The sequence below is a fragment of the Felis catus genome, chromosome A1, assembly GCF_018350175.1.
Source record: "Felis catus isolate Fca126 chromosome A1, F.catus_Fca126_mat1.0, whole genome shotgun sequence".
NCBI lineage: Eukaryota > Metazoa > Chordata > Mammalia > Carnivora > Felidae > Felis > Felis catus.
The window spans coordinates 181,676,965-181,696,249 of NC_058368.1; the positions used below are offsets into that span (position 1 = coordinate 181,676,965).

At 35.3% G+C, this 19,285-nt stretch overlaps 1 protein-coding gene and 1 long non-coding RNA gene across 10 annotated transcripts in view; one reads left to right on the forward strand and one right to left on the reverse strand.

Annotated features, from left to right (window-relative positions):
• TENM2 (teneurin transmembrane protein 2) overlaps positions 1–19,285 on the reverse strand; it is a 2,391,334-nt gene that overhangs the window by 1,161,498 nt on the left and 1,210,551 nt on the right. The gene's annotated exons all lie outside the window — the stretch shown is intronic.
• Positions 1–19,285, forward strand: part of LOC109503243 — a 94,404-nt gene that overhangs the window by 23,229 nt on the left and 51,890 nt on the right. For all 5 annotated transcript variants that reach the window (XR_006587148.1, XR_006587144.1, XR_006587147.1 and 2 more), the window contains exons 2-3: positions 13,349–13,456; positions 15,202–15,315. This is a non-coding gene — a long non-coding RNA (uncharacterized LOC109503243). The remainder of the gene's footprint in view (positions 1–13,348; positions 13,457–15,201; positions 15,316–19,285) is intronic.

The following is a 19,285-nucleotide window of genomic DNA, read 5'->3' on the forward strand; positions in this document are numbered from 1 at the left end:
CCATATATTTATTCCCACAGCATTTTATATGTTTTAATTATGATAAGCAAATTCCAGTCTTGACTTTCCTGACTGATATGCCATATACTTGTATTCTGATGATAGATTATAGCAGAGGTCCCCAAAAATTCTTAGTTTATGGTACCCTTAGTGTCTTGATAATAATTTTATGGTGCCCCTAGGACAAGAGAATTATGTAACAGTTTCAGTTATTCAGTAGTTAGGCCCAAACAGCTTAATAGTAGTAGTTTAAGCAGACATTACTGGCTTTCCTTTAAATATTTATGATATCTCATAGTTCCCAAATAAATTTGCTGAAGTTCACACAGTTACCTCAGCCCAGTTTGAAAAGTGTAGGACTACATAGTCTTAAATGGTCTAGAAGGTAAAAGGCAAAATTTTGTACCTTCTAAGGGAAAGAATACACGTAATACTAATAGCTATTTAGAGCTGTGCTTCTTTTAACATATTTTTAATGTTTATTTATTTTGAGAGACAGCGTGCTAGAGAGAGAGCGAGCACCAGCAGGGGAGGGGCAGAAAGAGAGGAAGAGAGAGAATCCAAACAGGTTCTGTACTGTCAGTGCAGAGCCAGATGTGGAGTTTGATTTTACAACTGTGAAATCATGACCCAAGCTGAAATCAAAATTTGGACTGAGCCACCCAGGGGCCCCATAACACATTTTAATTACTAGAGTTTATAGAAAAAAATTATGTACTGTACCACTGGATAAGTGACATTTAACATAGGCATTTATCAGTCAATCAGTTGATCAGTCAATAAGTATTTATAGAATACCTATCACATATCCAACTCTTTACTCTCAAATAGCTTACATCCCGTAATTCATCTATAGCTGTATGTCAAGGTCATGGTTCTCCATATTTTTTAGAAACTGTCCATATGACTCAAATAAAAATCTCAAATGACTAGTATCAACTAAATTCTTCTATTTATTATATTTATTGTGATTATTATTCATTAACCTGTTATTAAAATTACTTGTGATAGCTAAGAAGTTCTATGAAATTCTGAAAATACAATACTTTCAACAAAATATTTCTCTCATTTTAAGAGCACAAATAGAAGTCATATCTCAATCAATGATAGCCTCAACAAAAATTAAAAATTGATTTTCAACTTCCAGTTTCCTTTCTGGTATGTAAGTTCTTTAAAAGTAACCACTCTATTCTAACATCAAATAAAAATCTGAACAAACTGAAAGAAAGATCACATCTCTTCTTACATATATCAGAGAGTGAGGTCAAAGGTCAAACCACTGTCCTCAAAAATTAGAAAAACAGACAAGCAGATACAGAGAATCACAACTTACCAGACCAGAAACCCACAATAAGAAATTTCCATAGGAACCAGTGCCAGGATTAGAATATCTGACTGCAATCAACAAATTCCTGGAGGCTCAGTGTGGATAAGTCTCAGAGTTGAAAATTTCAGGGCACTCAATCATAAAGAAATTCACACACCTTTGTGAGGTTTATCTCTAGGAGCTCTATCAGTTCTCACAGTGAATATAGGAGAAAAATGTCTTTGGCTTCTACCAAGGGAAAATAAAAGGAACCATTTTGAAATATTGCAGGGCATTCTGTACTTCTTAACAAGGCCTGACCTCAAGAGAAAGTATTTTACCAAAGCTTAACCTGGCAGGGGTCTATCAGAGCCTAATTTATCTGTGGGAAGGGAAACAAACCAATTTTAGTCTCCTCTAGCCTCCCATGTAGGGAAAGAGAAATACCCAACTCCAGCCCTCACAGGCTTCCATGTGAACAGAAGGAAATACACACCTCCAGCTCTCTCTAGCCATCCTGTTCCACCTAAGATGGGAAACCTGAGAAGCACTGGTGAAATTCACAGCCTGAGTTTACAAAGACCTAATCACAGAACCATAGAACACTCCCTCTCCCCTAAAATTCTACTAAAACACTAGTAAAGATCTATTTACCACAGTCCCTTTTATCCAGTACATTACGTCTCCCTTTAAAAAAAAAAAAAGACATACTAAAAGGTTAGAAGATATTCAAGAGATTAAATAGACATCAGAACCAGAGTTAGACATGGCAACAATGTTAGAATTATTAAACCACAACTTTTTAAAATTATGACTTACATGCTAAAATTTTTCATGGAAAACATAGACAATATGCAAAAATACATGAATCAGGTATGCAAAAAGGTGGGCATTCTAAGAGAATTAGAATGCAATGTTAGAAATCAAAAACACTAACATAAATGAAGAATGCTATTGACTAGCTCATTAGCACACTGGGCCCAACTGAGGAAAGAATTTCTAAACTTGAGAATATGACAATTGAAACTTGAAGATTAAAAAGCACAAAGATAAAAGACTAGGAAAAATGATAAATAAATAAAAGAATATCTAAGAACTGGGGGACAATTAAAAAGGCATAACATACGTGTAACGGGAATAACAGAAAAAAAGAGAAAAGAAGAAATACTTGAAGAAACAATAATTAAGAATTTCCCCAAATTAATGTCACATACCAAACCACAGATTCAAGAAACTCAGAAAATACCAAACAGAATAAATGTCCAAAAAACTGCACTTAGACATATAATGTTCAAACTTCAGAAAATCAAAGATAAAGAAAAGATCTTAAAAGAGGATAGAGGAAAGGAAAAAAAAACACTCTACCTATACAGGAGCAATAAGGATTTCATCCAACATCCCCACAGAAACCATTAAAGGATGAATTAGAGTGAAATACTTGATGTTTGAGAAGAAACAAAAAACAATATAGAATTTCATAATCCGCAAAATTATCCTTCAAATATGAAGGAGAACTAAAAACTTTGTCAAACAAAAAGTGAGAGAATTTGCCACCAGTAGACCTGCCTTGTAAGAAATGTTAAAAGAGAGAAACAAATGTTTCAGAGAGAAACAAAAAGATATAGGTTAGACACATGGATCTACATAAGAAGAAAAGAATTAAAGAATGAATAAATGAAAATAAAGTAAAAATTTAATATCCTTATTCTAAATTGATCAATAAAAGCTTTTTCAAAATAATAATAGCAAAAATGTACTTATGTATACTTTTATGTATATATGTATGTAGTTTGTTCCTTATGTATATATACATATATATATATATATATATATATATACATATGTATGTATTTTGTTCCTTATGTAAGCTTATGTATAAGTAAATGAATGACAACAGTGACATAAGGAACTGGATGAAGGAATTAGAAATCTGTATTTTTAACGTTCTCACAATACTCATAAAAGGACATGGAGTTAATTGAAAGTGGACTTGGATTTTGTAAATGTATACTGCAAACTCTAGGGCAACCACTAAAAAAATAATGTGAAAAGAAAGTCACAATTAATATGGTAAGAAAGGAAAGGAAAGGAAACTATACAAATGTTCAATTAAAACCACAAAATGCAGAAAAATGTTGAAGACAATAATAGAAATAAAGAACAACAGCAACAAATAGAAAATAACAAATAGAATATATATTAATCGACTATAGTAATCGTTACCTTAAAAGTAATTGGTCTAAATACACAAATTAAAAGACAGAAATGGTCAGAGTGAATCAAAAAATAAAAGCCAACTATATGGTTTTTACAATATGCATATTAAAAATAAATTGTGGAAAGATATACCATGTTAATATGCTAATCACAACGAATTCCCGATAATAATATGAATTTCAGACAGAGGAAGAGAAGAAACCTCAGAGCAAGGAAGTTGCCAGGGATAAAGAAGGGTATTACATACTAATAAAAGGATCAACATGTGAAGTGTAGAGCAAGAGAGCATCAAAATACATGACAAAAACTGGTTAGAGCTGCAAGGAGATTAATCCACTATTATAGTTGGAGGTTTAACATCCTTCAGAAATGGACAGATCTAGCAGGCAAAAAATCAGCAGGGATATAGTTCAACTCAACAGCACTATCAATCAACTATATATAATGGACATCTATAGACTACTTCACTTAACAGGAGCAGATTACACCTTGCTCTCAAGCTCACATGGAACATTCACAAAGACCACATACTGGGTCACCAGCTAACAAATTTAAAAGAAGAGAAAACATACAATGACTTTCCCCATACCAAAATGGAATTAAACTTGAAATCAGAACAGAAAGATATCTGGAAAATCCCAAAATACATGGATATTAAATAAGACACTTCTAAATAACACCTGGGTCAAAGAAAAAATATTAAGAGAAATTGAAAACTACGGTGATCCTTGGACACCACACAGTTAGGGGCACTGGCTCCTCACCCAGTTGAAAATCATTATATAAGTTTTGATACCTTGAAAACTTAACTACTAATAGCCAACTGTTAACTGGAAGCCTAACATAACATAACATAACATAACATAACATAACATAACATAACACAACATAACATAACAAACATAACATCATAACATAACATCATAACATAATGTAATGTAACATAACATAAACAGTTGTTTAACACATACTTTCTGCATTATATCTATTATAATCTGTATTCTTACAATAAAGTAAGCTAGAGAAAATAAAGTGTTATTAAGAAAATCATAAGAAAAAACACATTTGCAATATTGTACTGTATCTGTCAAAAAAACAAAATATCCACATATAAGTGGACCTATGCAGTTCAAACCTGTGTTGTTCCAGGGTCAACTTGATTTTGAATTACATGAAAATGAAAATGCAACTTATCAAAATTTCCAAGGGCAACAAAAAATGTTTAAACTAAAATTTGTAACACTGAATGTATATATTAGAAAAGAAGAAAGATCTAAAACCAATAATCTAAGCTTCCTTAGGAAACTATAAAAAGAAGAGCAAATAAAATTATAAGTAAACAGAAATAAATAAATAAATAAAATTAGAGCTTAAATAAATACTGAAAATAGGAAATCAGTAGAGAAAATCGACTAAACCAAAAGCCTGTTTTTTTAAAAAATCAGTAATGTCAGTAAGTCTCTAGCCATGCTAGCTAAGAAAATAAGAGAGAAGACCCAAACTACTAAAATTAGAAATGAAAGGGGATATCATTACAGATCCTATGGACATTGAAAAGATAAATAAAGCAATAATATGAATAACAATATGCTCCCAAATATGATAACCTATATGAAATGAACCAATCCCTTGACAGGCACAATCTACCAAAACTCAGACACACATGAAAAATATACAGTCTGAATAGATCTATGTTACAGAAACTGAGTCCATAATTAACAGCCTTCCAACAGAAAACTCCAGGCCCTAATAGATTCACTGTTGAATTCATTAAAACATTTATGAAAGACATTATACTAATTCTCCACAATCTTTTACAGAAAATGTAAGCAGAGTAAGTACTTCCTCACTTACTCTATGAGGCCAATATTACCCCAATACAAATATCAGACAAAGATGTTATGAAAAAGAAAAGTACAGTCCGATATTGCTCATGAGCATAGATGCAAAAATACTCAACAAAATATTGGCAAAATGAATACACAATATATAAAAAGAATAGTATACCACATGAAATGGGATTCATCCAGGTATGCAAGGATGGTTCAATATTCAAAACCCCATTAGTTTAATCTCTCACACTGATGGATTAAAGAAAAAAAAAATCACATGATCGTATCAATAAATGCAGATAAAGCATTTGACAAAATCCAACATTCATTCATCATAAAATCAGCAAACTAGGAATAAAGGAGAATTTCTTCTACTTGACAAAGAATATCTACAAAAACCCTACAACTAATATCATAATAATGGTGAGAAACTTGAAGCATCCCCACTAAGATCAGGAACAAAGCAAGAACATCCCTTCTGACCATTCCTTTGGAACGTCATACTAGAAGTCTTAGATAATTCAGTAAGACAAGAACAAAAAAGTTCTATAGTTTGGAAAGGAAGAAATAAAACTTTGTTCACTGATGACATGATCATCTATGCAGAAAATACAAATGAATCAACAAAAAAATCCCTAGGACCAATAAATGATTATAGCTAGGTTGCAGAATATAAGATTAATATACAGAAGTCCATCATTTTACTAAATACCAGCAAATAATAACTGAAATTTGCAATTAAAAACACAATACCATTTACGTTATCACCCCCAAAAGTTAAATATTTAAGTATAAATCTAACAAAATATGTATAAGAGCTATATGAGAAAAATTACAAAGTTCTAATTAAAATATATCAGAGAAGACCTAAATGAATGAGGAGATATTCAATGTTCATGGTTAGGAAGACTCAATGCTGTCAAGATGTCATTTCTTCCCAAATTGTTCTAGAGAATCAATGGAATTCCAACCAAAATATTATCTCTAAGTTAAAGTAATCAGAGCACTGTGGCATTGGTGAAAGAACTGACAAACAGATCAGTGGAACTGAATAGAAAACCCAGAAATAGACTCATATAAAATAGCTAATTAATTTTTAACAATGGAGCAAAGACAATCTTTTCAACAAATGGTACTAGAAAAACTGTACCTCACATGCAGTAAAAGAACCTAGACCTGGATCTTACTCCCTTCAAAGTTAAACCAAAATGATCATAGAGCTAATGGGAAAACATAAAACTATAAAACTCCTAGGCTTACATAGTATAAACCTAGAAGTACTTAGGTATGGATGTGACTTTTCACATACAACACCAAAGGCGTGATCCATGAAAAAAATAATCAATAAACAGGACTTTATTAAAATTAAAGACATACTCTATGAAAGGCAATGTCAAGAGAATGATTAGACAAGTTACAGACTGGGAAGAAGTATGTGCAAATGACACACCTGATAAAAGACTATTATGCAAAGTATCCAAAGAACTCCTAAAACTCAAAAATAAGAAAGTAAACCACTTTATTTTTAAAAAATGGGGAAGGACCTAAACAGACACCTCTCCAAGAATATATACAGGTGGCAAGTAAGTATATGAAAAAATGTTCAACAGCATATGTCATTAGAGAACTGAAAATTAAAACATTGAGACACTACTGCATACCTTAGAATGGCCAAAATCTAAAACTGTGACACTACCAAATGCTGGTGAGAATATGGAACAATAGGAAATCTAATTCATGGCTGGTGTGAATGTAAAATGGTACAGCCACTTTGGAAGACAGTTTATCAGTTTCTTGCAAAACTGAACATGTATTCACCATACCATCACAACCTGACATTCACACTCCTTCATATTTACCCCAATGAAACAAAAGCTATGTCCACACAAAAACCTGAAATGAATGTTTACATGAGCTTTAGGTATCATTGCCAAAACTTGGAAGCAACCAAGATGTTCTTCAGTCGGTAAGTGAATAAATGGTGGTTCATCCAGACAATGGAATCTTATTCAGTACTAAAAAGAAAGAAGCTATCAGGCCATGGAAAGACATAGAAGAATGTTAAACGGCTAAGTGAAAGAATGCATTCCAGAAAGAATCTGGAAAAGCTTCGCACTACATTCTGGAAGAGGCCAAACTATGGAGACAGTAAAAAGATCAGTAATTGTCAGGGATTGGAGAGAGAAGGATGAATAGGCAGGGCACAGAGGATTTTCAGGCAGTGAAACTATTCTGCATGATGATATTATGGTGGATAAATGTCATTACACATTTGCCAAGACCCGTAGAATGTCTAACACCAAGAGTGAACTCTAATGTGACTTACAGACTTTGTGTGGTAATAGGTCAATCCAGGTTCGTGGAGTTTTAACACATGCACTCCTCTGCTGTGGGAAGTTGACAGCAAAGGAGACTATGTATATGTGGGGAGTTTATGGGCTCTCACTCTGCTGTATACTCAATTTTGTGGTGAACCTGAAATTGCTCTTAAAAATAAAGTTAGTTAATTAACAACAACAACAAACAACAACAACACTGACTCTCCAAATAAAGTGCTATACTTGGGGAAACCTGTGTTGCTCATACAACCCTACTCAATGAGGAGGTGGTTAGCATAAAAGTTAAAAGTCCTGTTGTTTAAAGTGGATGGAGAAATTGATACTTCCAACCAATTAGGAATTCCTAATGGTGGATGAGTTCATGGATAGACATGGGTGGAAGTTTACAGCTGATATTTTTGAGGTTATAACCAGTTGAAACTGAGACATTACGTAAAATGTATTTGGAGGAAGAGGGGTGTGACCATTCAGTCACTCCTAACACATACAAACACCTCATCCAAAAGTGAATCTATTCATTCTACAAGCATTGACTTAAGTAGCTACTATGTACAAGATACTGTACAAGAGCATCAGGGGATGAGTGAGATGTAGAATCTTTGTGGAAGTTACTAGGGAGATGTCATGTGTATAAGGAAAAAAAAAACACATCTTGTAAGTCTAAATGTAAAGGAAAATAAAGTATATGGAAAAGGAAGCCAATGCTGGAAAAAAAAAACTGTCTGGGAAAGAGGTAGCATATGGACCAAGTCTTGAAAGATGAAAAAATCACCAGGTGGAAATGGGAGGAGAGGGAGAATTCTACCAGAGGGAACAGCATGAAGCAAAGGGAGTGAGAAAGGGTCCTGTTCGAAGGACTGGAGTTTGGCTGGGATGTAAGGTATGTAAATGAAAGTAGGTAGAAGCCAGACTGCAGAATTGTAAATGACAGTTTAGACTAGATTCAGTCAACACTGGGAAAGGAGGTTTTGAACAATTTTAAACAGAGGAGGATAACATGATTCTCAATGAGCTTTAAAAAGATCTAATCAACAGGATTCTGATGAGATAAGAGAAGAGGGAAGGGGGTGATAAAAACTATCTCCAAGGGTGCCCTGGAGAATTAATAATGCTTACTTAGAAAAAAAGTCAAAAAACTCATGTCTGGACTTAAAATGTATACATTACATACACAGTAACATTAACGTAGCTGCGATTCTGAGAGGAATGAATATTTCAAAGCCTGATAATCTAGTAACCTAGTATTTTAAATCACCTTAAGTGAATTATGAGGATTTATTTTCTGTAACCGAAATGAGCTACAATTTAAGCAATTCATCATTTCCCAAAGTGTCTTTTAAATGCAGCGTATGTGGTGTATCGTAAAGTACAATGCTCTTTCAAAGGAACTTTTTCAAATAAAGCACCACCGACTCCTCTGTATGTGGAGCATTGTTAAATTCCAGCCCTGCTTTGAGCATAATTAAGTACCCATAACACCATAAAACTTTTATTAAATTACAGTGTTGGGAATGAAATGTAAATTTGTCTTCCAATATGATGTTGGCATTTCAACCTTTTTTTTTTTTTCAGCCTGAATATCATTAATAGTGAAAGTTCAGGGAGTAAGTAAAACTGAAGTATTGGGTGAAATTCAAGGTGTCACATGATCATAAATGTTACTGTAATTCTATTCTTGGGGTATTCTCCATCTCTCATACTCTACTGATTTTCTAAATAACCATCATTGATGCATTTTATGATTATGAAAGAAACAGTAAGAGTGGGTTAAAATGCAAACATCACCTATAAATGAGTTTTCTCTTCTGTCATAATATATGGAGAACATAAATGGCTTTACCTGTCAATTGTTTATGTGTAAATTATAAGAAAAAATGCAAATATTATAAGCAGAAGATATCCATTCAAGCTCAAACCACAAAGGAAATGCTCCAAAGAGAATAAGATTTCTATTAACACACAGAGAGAATAGAGTAATTTATTTATGCTTAAAATGAAGTGAAAAAAATAAAAATATTTTTATCTACAATATGGAAGGGACATGGACAAAAATCAGGGAATTCCACTACATGTAGGGTACAGCTGACGACATTGAGTTAAAAAATAATTGATTTGAGAATGTCCTACCCGAAAGAGATATCTCTCCCTTTTAGAAAAGGGAAAACTGCTTTCATTTCATAAAATCCACATTGCCCCAGTATAAAAAGGTGCCAATGCAAATATGTTCAGGGACAATATCTGTCTAGAATATGTCATCAGTAAGCAGAAATTCTCTCACCTTCCCTAGGTCCCCTAGAGATTTGATCCAAAGAGAATGTGGATTGAGTTTTCCATTTTGTCTCACATCAGGGTCTCCTGAGAAGCAAAGGCCTGGAAAACTATAGCCACAATATCCAAAGCATGATTCAAGCTGATGTCTTAGTAAAGGAAATGTGTACTCCCAAGACTTTTTTTTTTCAACCCACCATTCACTTCAAATGATAAAATCACAGCCTCAAGGAAAATCACACCTTAAAAAAATTGTTTGTGTTGGCTGTTGTTTTAGAGAAGTTGAGTTTTCCTGGAAAGTTAGCATTCCTTGTCAGAGAGAAAATAAAAATAAATGTGGCACAGGCAAAGATGACATTTGAATCCAAACAAAAGTGTGCCTTTTGCTTTTTTATTTTTTCCCCTTTTTCTCCCGATCATACACTGATGTTGCTAAAGAAAGCAGTCCCAATATAGCTTCCCATAAGCCCTTCAGAGTGGTTCACATATACAGTCTCTCCAAGGGAGGTTCACTTGCAAACCTTTGTCAACAAAAGAACAAATATGCCATGTGAAAACTCTGGTTGGTTAGAGGAAATGGATCAACACTGAGGCCACAGGGGAAAAAGTGCCAGTGACTTATTTATTGAATGATTCAATGTTTTAGACAAGGAAAGATTGAAGTATGTCTCATGAGCTGAAACCACCTTCAGGCTGACAAACTTCCACCTCCAGAACTTATGAACATTCCTGTAGGATACATTACATTCAGGGTCCAATTATAAGCATCTTTGCTAAACCCTGGCCAATTAACAGTTCCAGACTGGTTATTCCAGGGCCACTAGTCTATATCCTTTCTTGCATTTACACTGCACCTAGACAAATGTAGAATATTCACTACAGGCAGTGACACAAAACACTTCAGAATAAAGAACTACATGGACAGAATATAAGAGAAGCCACCAATATCCTAAGTGCCAAATTCTGGGCAACATCACCTTTCCCCAGGATTCCTGCAGTGACCTTAATAATACGTCTTCCAAATGGATGTATTGTCTTATTCTCATGCATTGTCCACATTGCCCACTTCTCCTTCTAGAAGATTAGATTCTCTAATGATTTTTCAACAACCACAAGATGAAATCAAAACTGCCTACCAGAAAGTTGTTCAAGGCATGGTGTCTGTCTCTGGAGTCTTCTCTCCACAAGCTGACACCCTCAAAACCCAAGTCCCAGACACGGAGGCTTCAAATTTCCCATGCCATTTCACTTTTGTCTCTGGGTATTGGTACCTTGATAACCCCTCAGACTAAACATTCTCCTCCTCCATCACAACCTCACCTTTCCTCTCATGACTATATAACTTTAATTCACTCCCATTTCATCCTATGCTTGCTATTAATTTTACACCACAGACTGAAGTAACTTGTCACTCTTCTCTCTCATTATAAAAACTAATAGTTGCTAACGACTACTGAGTACAGTATCTGGCTCACAGAGAGACTGAAAAAATACTGTGAATGAATAAATGACTGAAAAACAACTCATCTCACTTCTTGGTTAAAATCAAATAGTCACAAATTCAGTATGTTGAAATCTGAATTTGTGTGAACATGAAAAAATTTGGGGTAATTATCATGTCTGAGGGCTTAATAAACATTCAATAAGTGTTAGTAGCCAACATCTATGGTTTAGAAAATTCTTCACAACTATTATTTCTTTTCTACAGCCATTCCATATAGATTATCACTTAAAACTTATTAAAATAAATGTTGTTTAAATATATGTACATGTCTTGCCAAAGCAACTTTATTTAAATGAAGGAAACTTGTAAGGACAAGAGGACTCCCAGTTAACAAACCATATGGTTACATACTATTGTAACAACAACAAAAAAATAATTATCATTAAAAGCAGCTCACCTATACCTCTATTTCTGTAGCAAATAGGGAATTTTAGGACAAAAAGCAGCAATGAAATCCCCCAAATATTCCACAAATAACTTAATGTTAGAAATATACATGTATGTGGTTTATATGTCATTTTAATAAAAGTGCCTAGAGGGCACTGATTTGCCACATTTTTCTGGATCTGTATAGCAAGCACTGTACATGTGTGGGTATTACTTGTGGGTAAGCACTATTTACTCTACAAATAAATTACTATGTAGCTTACATTGTTAGGGTCGCATGATAGCCCTATAGCTTAAAAGACTGAAATAACCATGCATTTATCTTGTCACTACAGGTACTTACAGTGTAATTACAAGGTCAACAGTTACTATGTAATTACGTAGTTTCAACATTGTGGTTCTTAAAAAAAAAAAAAAGTACACTGTTCTCCCAGTACCTGCTGAGAACCCCTATCTCTGCTCCACCATCCTCACTTGCAAATTTTAAATAGCCACAAATAACATTTTAAAAGGAAAACAAATCCAAGCATCTTTACTGGAATAACAGGTGTCTTAGAATTATTATACAATGATAGCACTAAGACCTCAGACATCTTCTGGTCCAATGCACTCATTTTCTTGGAAGGACTGTTTTTTTAATTGCTTATAGTTCCTTGTCCTAATTTAGAAAGTAATTCAAGATAAAAAGTACCACAAATGGTATTTTTTGTTCAGCAGCACCATGTTATAATGGTTGCTTGCATATATATAGTAATGACATGTGGCACACTTTCAAAAGGGTCGATTTCCTGGTTTAAACTTAATCAAAAGAAAATAGCACTGAATCTTAACTTACAATAGAACCCTCCTAAAATTTCATGCTTCTGCAGTTTGGATCCTAAGTTCATTTCTGTGGTCTGATTAATACTGGTATCACATTTGTATATAATTTAGTGGTTGGTCCTGTATATGTTCACTGTGCATAAGCCTCTTAGATGTTTCTTTTCCAATGTATGGTAACTCTAAAGTCATGGGTTTCATTAAAGCTTTAAAAAACCCTTCAAATTCACTCCCCCCTTTATTCATAGAAGCAGAAGGACACTGCTTTGATAGTCAATATTTGAACAACTCATTCCAAATTTATTATAGGTTACTATCATACAGAGAATAATAAAGAATTTTTTTAATTACTTTAGCTCATAAGAATGGGCTGATAGATATTCCATCAATGTTATGATTCCCTTGGATGGAGAAAAGCTAAATGCTAACCCAAACAGATTTTAAAACCATAATTACTTGGTAAACAAGGGAATTGTAGTCAAATAATTATTCATGATTACAGATTAAATTCATCTAGATTTTTAATTTTTTTTTTTCTTATTGAATTCTTCTATCTGTGGCAAAGCCACAGAGCATAGCACCATCCAAGTGGTATTGCTTCTTCAATAGGTTCTACACAAAAGGAGCAAACTGTATACAGGTTCTGCTATAGTGTCTTTCTTCTTTCTCTCTCCAGGGATGAAGCACACATGAGTTATCCAACATTAGGGTGTGTGCATCATATTAAAAGGATGCTTGTTGCCTGATACAGTGGCTCATTGGAAAGTAAACTCCAGGCAATCAGGTAAGGAACATCACCCCACAATTAGTTCTTACAACTAAAGTTCTTACAACTAGTTCTTACTATGATGAGAAATCACAAGGAAGGAAATCACACTCTATACAGACGAATGGGGAAAAGTCCTGTTCAACAGAGAATCTCAGGATAGGTGATGGTCAGGATCTCAAGAGAAAATAGAAACTAACCTTTCTCTTACCATCTAATAAAACCAAGAAGTTCATTTTTTAATTTTTTTTTAAGATTTTTTTTTCAACGTTTATTTATTTTTGGGACAGAGAGAGACAGAGCATGAACGGGGGAGGGGCAGAGAGAGAGGGAGACACAGAATCGGAAACAGGCTCCAGGCTCTGAGCCATCAGCCCAGAGCCTGACGCGGGGCTCGAACTCACGACTGCGAGATCGTGACCTGGCTGAAGTCGGACGCTTAACCGACTGCGCCACCCAGGCGCCCCCCAAGAAGTTCATTTAAATAGTTGCAGGACTTACCTTCCTAATACCGACTAATAATTGATTTGCCTATGAAAAGTTTCTTCTTTTCAATAGTTCCCAAACTAATTTGGACACTTCTTTGTAAGTTTCACCTTATAAATTAAGAATGCAAAATACACCATCTCTAGGATACACCAGAGGTTAAAAAATGCAAAGTATGAATGGTTACCTGCAGAAGGATTTTTTATGCTAAGAACCAAAATGATTACATATATACCAAACTAAGTAGAGAAGCTGACAGAAGACTCGGATGGGGGATGAAGGTCAAAATGACTTTAGTCTCATCTATGATGTTCCAATATTACTTACAAAAAGAACAGGCTGATATTAAACATATAAATTAAGAATACAAAAGAGAGTAAAGCAAATCAGAATATAGCATTCATAAAGAAAAACAGAGTATTTCTCCATTAGTCTAGAACACAGTTTTCTGCTTTGGTGGCAAGAGGTCTGCCAACACAGTTTGTTAGAAATCAAAGGGCAGACAGAGGGGGTATTTTTCAGACTGCTTGGTATAGAGATGCATGGAGAAAACTATAAACAAGGACACTTGGACTGACCTTGTAGTTGCTAGAAGTGAGAAAAATGTACATTGTTAGTAGCATACTGACCCATAGGATCTGACCAAGAAATGATTCACACTGTATTTATTCCACACTTTAAGTAAGTATGCATTGCAAAGACTGCTCTCATTCCGTTTTTGGTAGTTATTTTCAGTAAGTAAGAAGCACTGTACCTTTAAGTTTTAAATATAAAAAATGACACTGATTAACCTTTAAAATGGTGCCATTTAATCAAAGCAAGTAGATCTTTAATGGGTTTTAAATGGACTAATAAATCACAAGATTTTTTTTTTTACCACGGAAATAAACGAAATATTTGAGAAAAAAAAATCTCATTATGCCTCTTGGAGTGTTTGTGTGTGAGAGAACGGGCAAGAGGAGAGGTGACAGGAGTCCACACATGGGTATTTTCCAAGTGATGATGATTTGGAAGGTGACTGCCTTGCCTTATTTCTAGTGAGTTCTGTATTTGTTACCATTTTGCTCTGTGTGCTCATGCACAAGACTTTGAAAGGCTATATTGATATGTTCCAAGGAACTTTGTTAAATTTTGAGACTCGGACTAAGAAAGGTAGGTGAGCATCATGTTGAAGACAATTGATCTTTCACTTTAGAAGAAGCTAAATGAAGAAGATGAGTATGTTTTACTTCTTCCACTCATTCCCTGCTCTCATGCCCATCACTAATTCTCCTCAGGCACAAGTGAAAAACCAAGCAACCATCAGTCTCAGAAAGTACAGACTGGCCTCCTTATGTCCCATTGGTTTTCCTGCTGATGCGGCATTTTCTATGTTCCCCATGGATGCACAGGTCTGTCTTAGCACTGCAATATATCTTCACCTGGCTTAGAGTGGTTTAATGCAAATGAGTTGAATGAATGAAGTGGATAAGAAGTGACAGCTTGATAATGATAGACTAGCTGTGCTTTCCCTTTGAACCAGGTACAAACTTAGGTATAGAAGAGCAAGATGCCATTCATAATAAATTGATGTTCAACTCTAAACAGCCACCAAAGGATCAGCTAAAGCAAGTGCCAGCATCGGGCCACAAGTTGGAGGATGGAACAAGGGAATGGAGAGAAGTTTCACCTGCAGGAGGATTTTAAAAATCAGACAGAGTATAGGAATAAAAGCCAGGCTTAATGATAGCCACCACTTTTAAGCACTTATAATGTGTTAGGTACTGAGCTGAAAATTTATAGGCATTATCTCATTTAATTCATATAACTCAATAAGGTCTAGATAATTAATGCCGCAATTTTACAGATGAGAAAACTGAAGATCAGAGAGATAATAAAACTTGCCCAAGGACACACCTGACAAGGCAAGTCAGGATTTATATTCAGAATAATGCAGTTTTGGAGGCTTCCCTCATGTCACTTCTTTCCCATCCAGCAAGTCTGTATCCACACTCTGTCTCTGGGGTCTGAAAGTGTGTCTCTGCTTTTCCTTATCCAAGGCAGCTTTCCACCTGTGCCACTGAACACATGGCATCCAAGAATATTCTCCTGTAACTTGTCCCATCACCTATAAGTTGAGTCTCCCCCATCCTTTTATCTTCTTCCCCATCAGTCTCTAAAACTACTCAAATCTGTCTCTTGACCACAACCTCATTCCTTGACCCCTGCATTTTCTCTGAACATCGCCACTTTGTGATGGAATAATTGTCTGAGCTTGTTCTGCCCTTCTCCTCCCTTCCTCTGGTATAGATCTCAGCTGCACCATGCCAGGAACTGCTTCTGCTGAAGGCACTGATACTCTACCCATAGACAAGACAAATGGATACCTCACCATGACCTGAGGCTTCTGAGTCTAATGACTGCTCCTTGAAACATTAATGACCTTCTCTTCTGAACTATCAGCCTGCTGGCTCTCCATTCCTGAGAAGGCTTTTCCACCAGTGGTTCTTCCTTTAAATTTCTTAGAAATGGTGGTGGAATTCCAAGTTCCTTCTTTTCTGCTACTTTCCTAGCAGTGTCTGGATGCTCACAAGCTCTCACAGACTTACACAACATTCCTTCACCTGACTTCTTCACCTATCCCACCAACTGGTATTTCTCATCTGAAAACCAGAGCTGTGAATCCCATTGGGTGTTAGCCACAATGACTTCCCAAATGCATGCAGGAGCCTTAAAGTCAACATACTCAAAACTGAGCTCACTGGGTCCTTACCACACTTCCTCACCCTACAGTTACACTTTTCATCTTTATTCCATTCAAAGAAGCCAAAATCATGGATAACGTATTTGACACTTTAATTTTCATGACACCTTTTTTCCCCCTTCAAAATAGTTCCTCGGTCTACCAAATTCTCTCTCATAAACCATCTCACTTTGTTGTTATTCAGGCCTTGGTCACTCTTGCCTGAGCCAAAGAGATGGCCTGCCTCCTTGAACTCCAGTCCCACTCCTGCCTTGCCCCGTTTAGCCAATCCTCCTCACTGTCCTTAGAACAGTATTCTAAAACACAAATCAGATAATGCTTTGTATCTGCATAGGATTTGCACCTGTGTAGGATATGGCTGCTGGCTCCCTCTTCAGCCCCATCTCCTATCACAAGCACCACTCCTCCCATATCTTTTGCACAACTGAGTGTTTTGAGTATGCTGTAATTTTTCACATCCCTGGATACTTGCACACTCAGTTTTTTCTTTGTCCACCTTGAATGACCTTATTTTTGCCAGAAAAACACGTATTTTTTCTTCACTATTTCAAATAGACAAGAATTACCTTCTTGAAACAGTCTGTGATCTTTCCTAGAGGTAAGCACCCCTTCCCTTGATTGTAGGCACAAATGGCAAAAAGCATCTATCACTGACACTTTATGTTGCTAATTTTATTTTTACCAGAGTCTGTCTACTTCACTGGACTTTAAGATCTGAAGCTACCTTTTCAATCATTTTGGTATTTCCAGGGCCTAGCACAAGGCCTACCACACACTAGATGCTTAGTAAATGACTATGGAACTCGACTTGACATGTGATGGCCTAAGACCTTCAGTCTCAAACTGAAACAAATAAACAGGCAACCCCAATTGTTTTAAAAAGAATCAATATGCCTTAGAAGCAATTTGGCCATTGAACAAATGAGATTTACTTTGGAAATCAGTAAATTGGAAGTCCAAAACGTATAGCTCCAGAGCCTATGGCGTGAGTGGGTAAGTAAGTGTAAGTCCTTGGACAACACAACAAACAAAGCTTAAACTGCTTTGTTTAAGCATTCCACCTGTAAAGTGAGGTGAACAGGATACTTTCTAAAATTTCTATAGCTCTCAAGTATCTATTTTGTTATATGAGGTCATAACCAACCACATAGGGCCAACATTCAAAGAAAAGGACTGAACTGATATTAGAAAAAAAAAAAAAAACTGCTTGTTGTAAATAACCAAAGATATGTGTTGACTAAAAAGACATAACAAATTACTTCCAATCATCTTCTCAAAAGTATGCATATAACTGAATCTTTTCATACTTAGCTCCAAAAATCCCCATAAAAATGTCCTGGAAAACAGTCATTTGGCCAGGAAATGTAGGTCTTAATAGATGCATCAAAGGCTTCTTTCTCTCTTTTTCCTCATATTTTCAAATCAAATACACAATCCTATTATCATTTGCAGCTCTAAGTTTCCCCCCAAAATATCAAAATTGTCTTTGATTCCACAGATCCTGAATATTTATATGCCTTTCAAGTCAGTACAGTTTAGTGAGGAAAGAACATAGCTCCGTCACATCTATTAAATATTAAGTATTTTGCTGCAAAAGCAGATACAGGTACACAGATGTGTGATCACAGCCTCTAGAGATACAAACATGATGCTTTTCCCCCCATTTGGTTGCAGATGAGGGAAAAAAAACTGTGCTGAAAGAAAACTTGCTTAAGTAACACGGTGAGCAATAATGTGGTATTAAACTAAAATGTGTTTGAAGTTGCATATTACATCCAAAGGAACACCACCATAATTCATAGTGATTAATGTTAATGTCAAAAATATTAAAGAAAGTAATAATGATTTGTATCTTCATGTAATGGGCTATCCTTTCTTTGATCTTTTATTCCCTTTGATCAATGAAATTAACGGACAATAAATTTCAAACCAATAAAAAGAAATTCATCTTCGCCCAGCACATCGGTCAGCCTGTGGGAATAACTGCCACATGAGGTCAGAGAGACAAATGCGAAGGCTGGTGTTAAAAAAAGATCAGATAATTTTATGACCATTAATAACATTTGTCGTGCTGCAAGCTCACATGAAGATAAGAGTAATCCAGTCCTCCTTTTGGGCTCAGACTAATTACCTCTGGGTCACAAAGACACTGCTGGACCAGCACACACAGCATGGGTCATTTGTGCACTTTCAGAGGGGACTTTACTTCCATTTCAGTGGAGAACATGGTCACATGAAGACCTCTGAAAGGCCCTCAAACCTGAAAAGATTATGGTACTTGCTCCTCAATTTGTAATTAAAAACAAAAACAAAAACAAAAACAAACCTAAGCCAGAAAACCCTTAATTTCATGCATGTGCTGAAATTAAAGTGTTTTTGGTATTTTTCCCCCAGGTTCCTTTGGTTGATAAGTTCAAGTTAAGTGTTTTTTTTTTTGTTTGTTTGTTTGTTTTGTTTTTTCCAAGCTGAGTTGTTTAGAGTATTTTGGTGTCCCTCACATCCTAGGACCCTGAGCATTTGCCTGTTAGGTAATTGAACACTTGGTGGGTAAAGCAAAGATGAATTATGCTCACAACCAAAAATATCAAAATATATGTGGCTCTCTTTTTCAAAAGCAA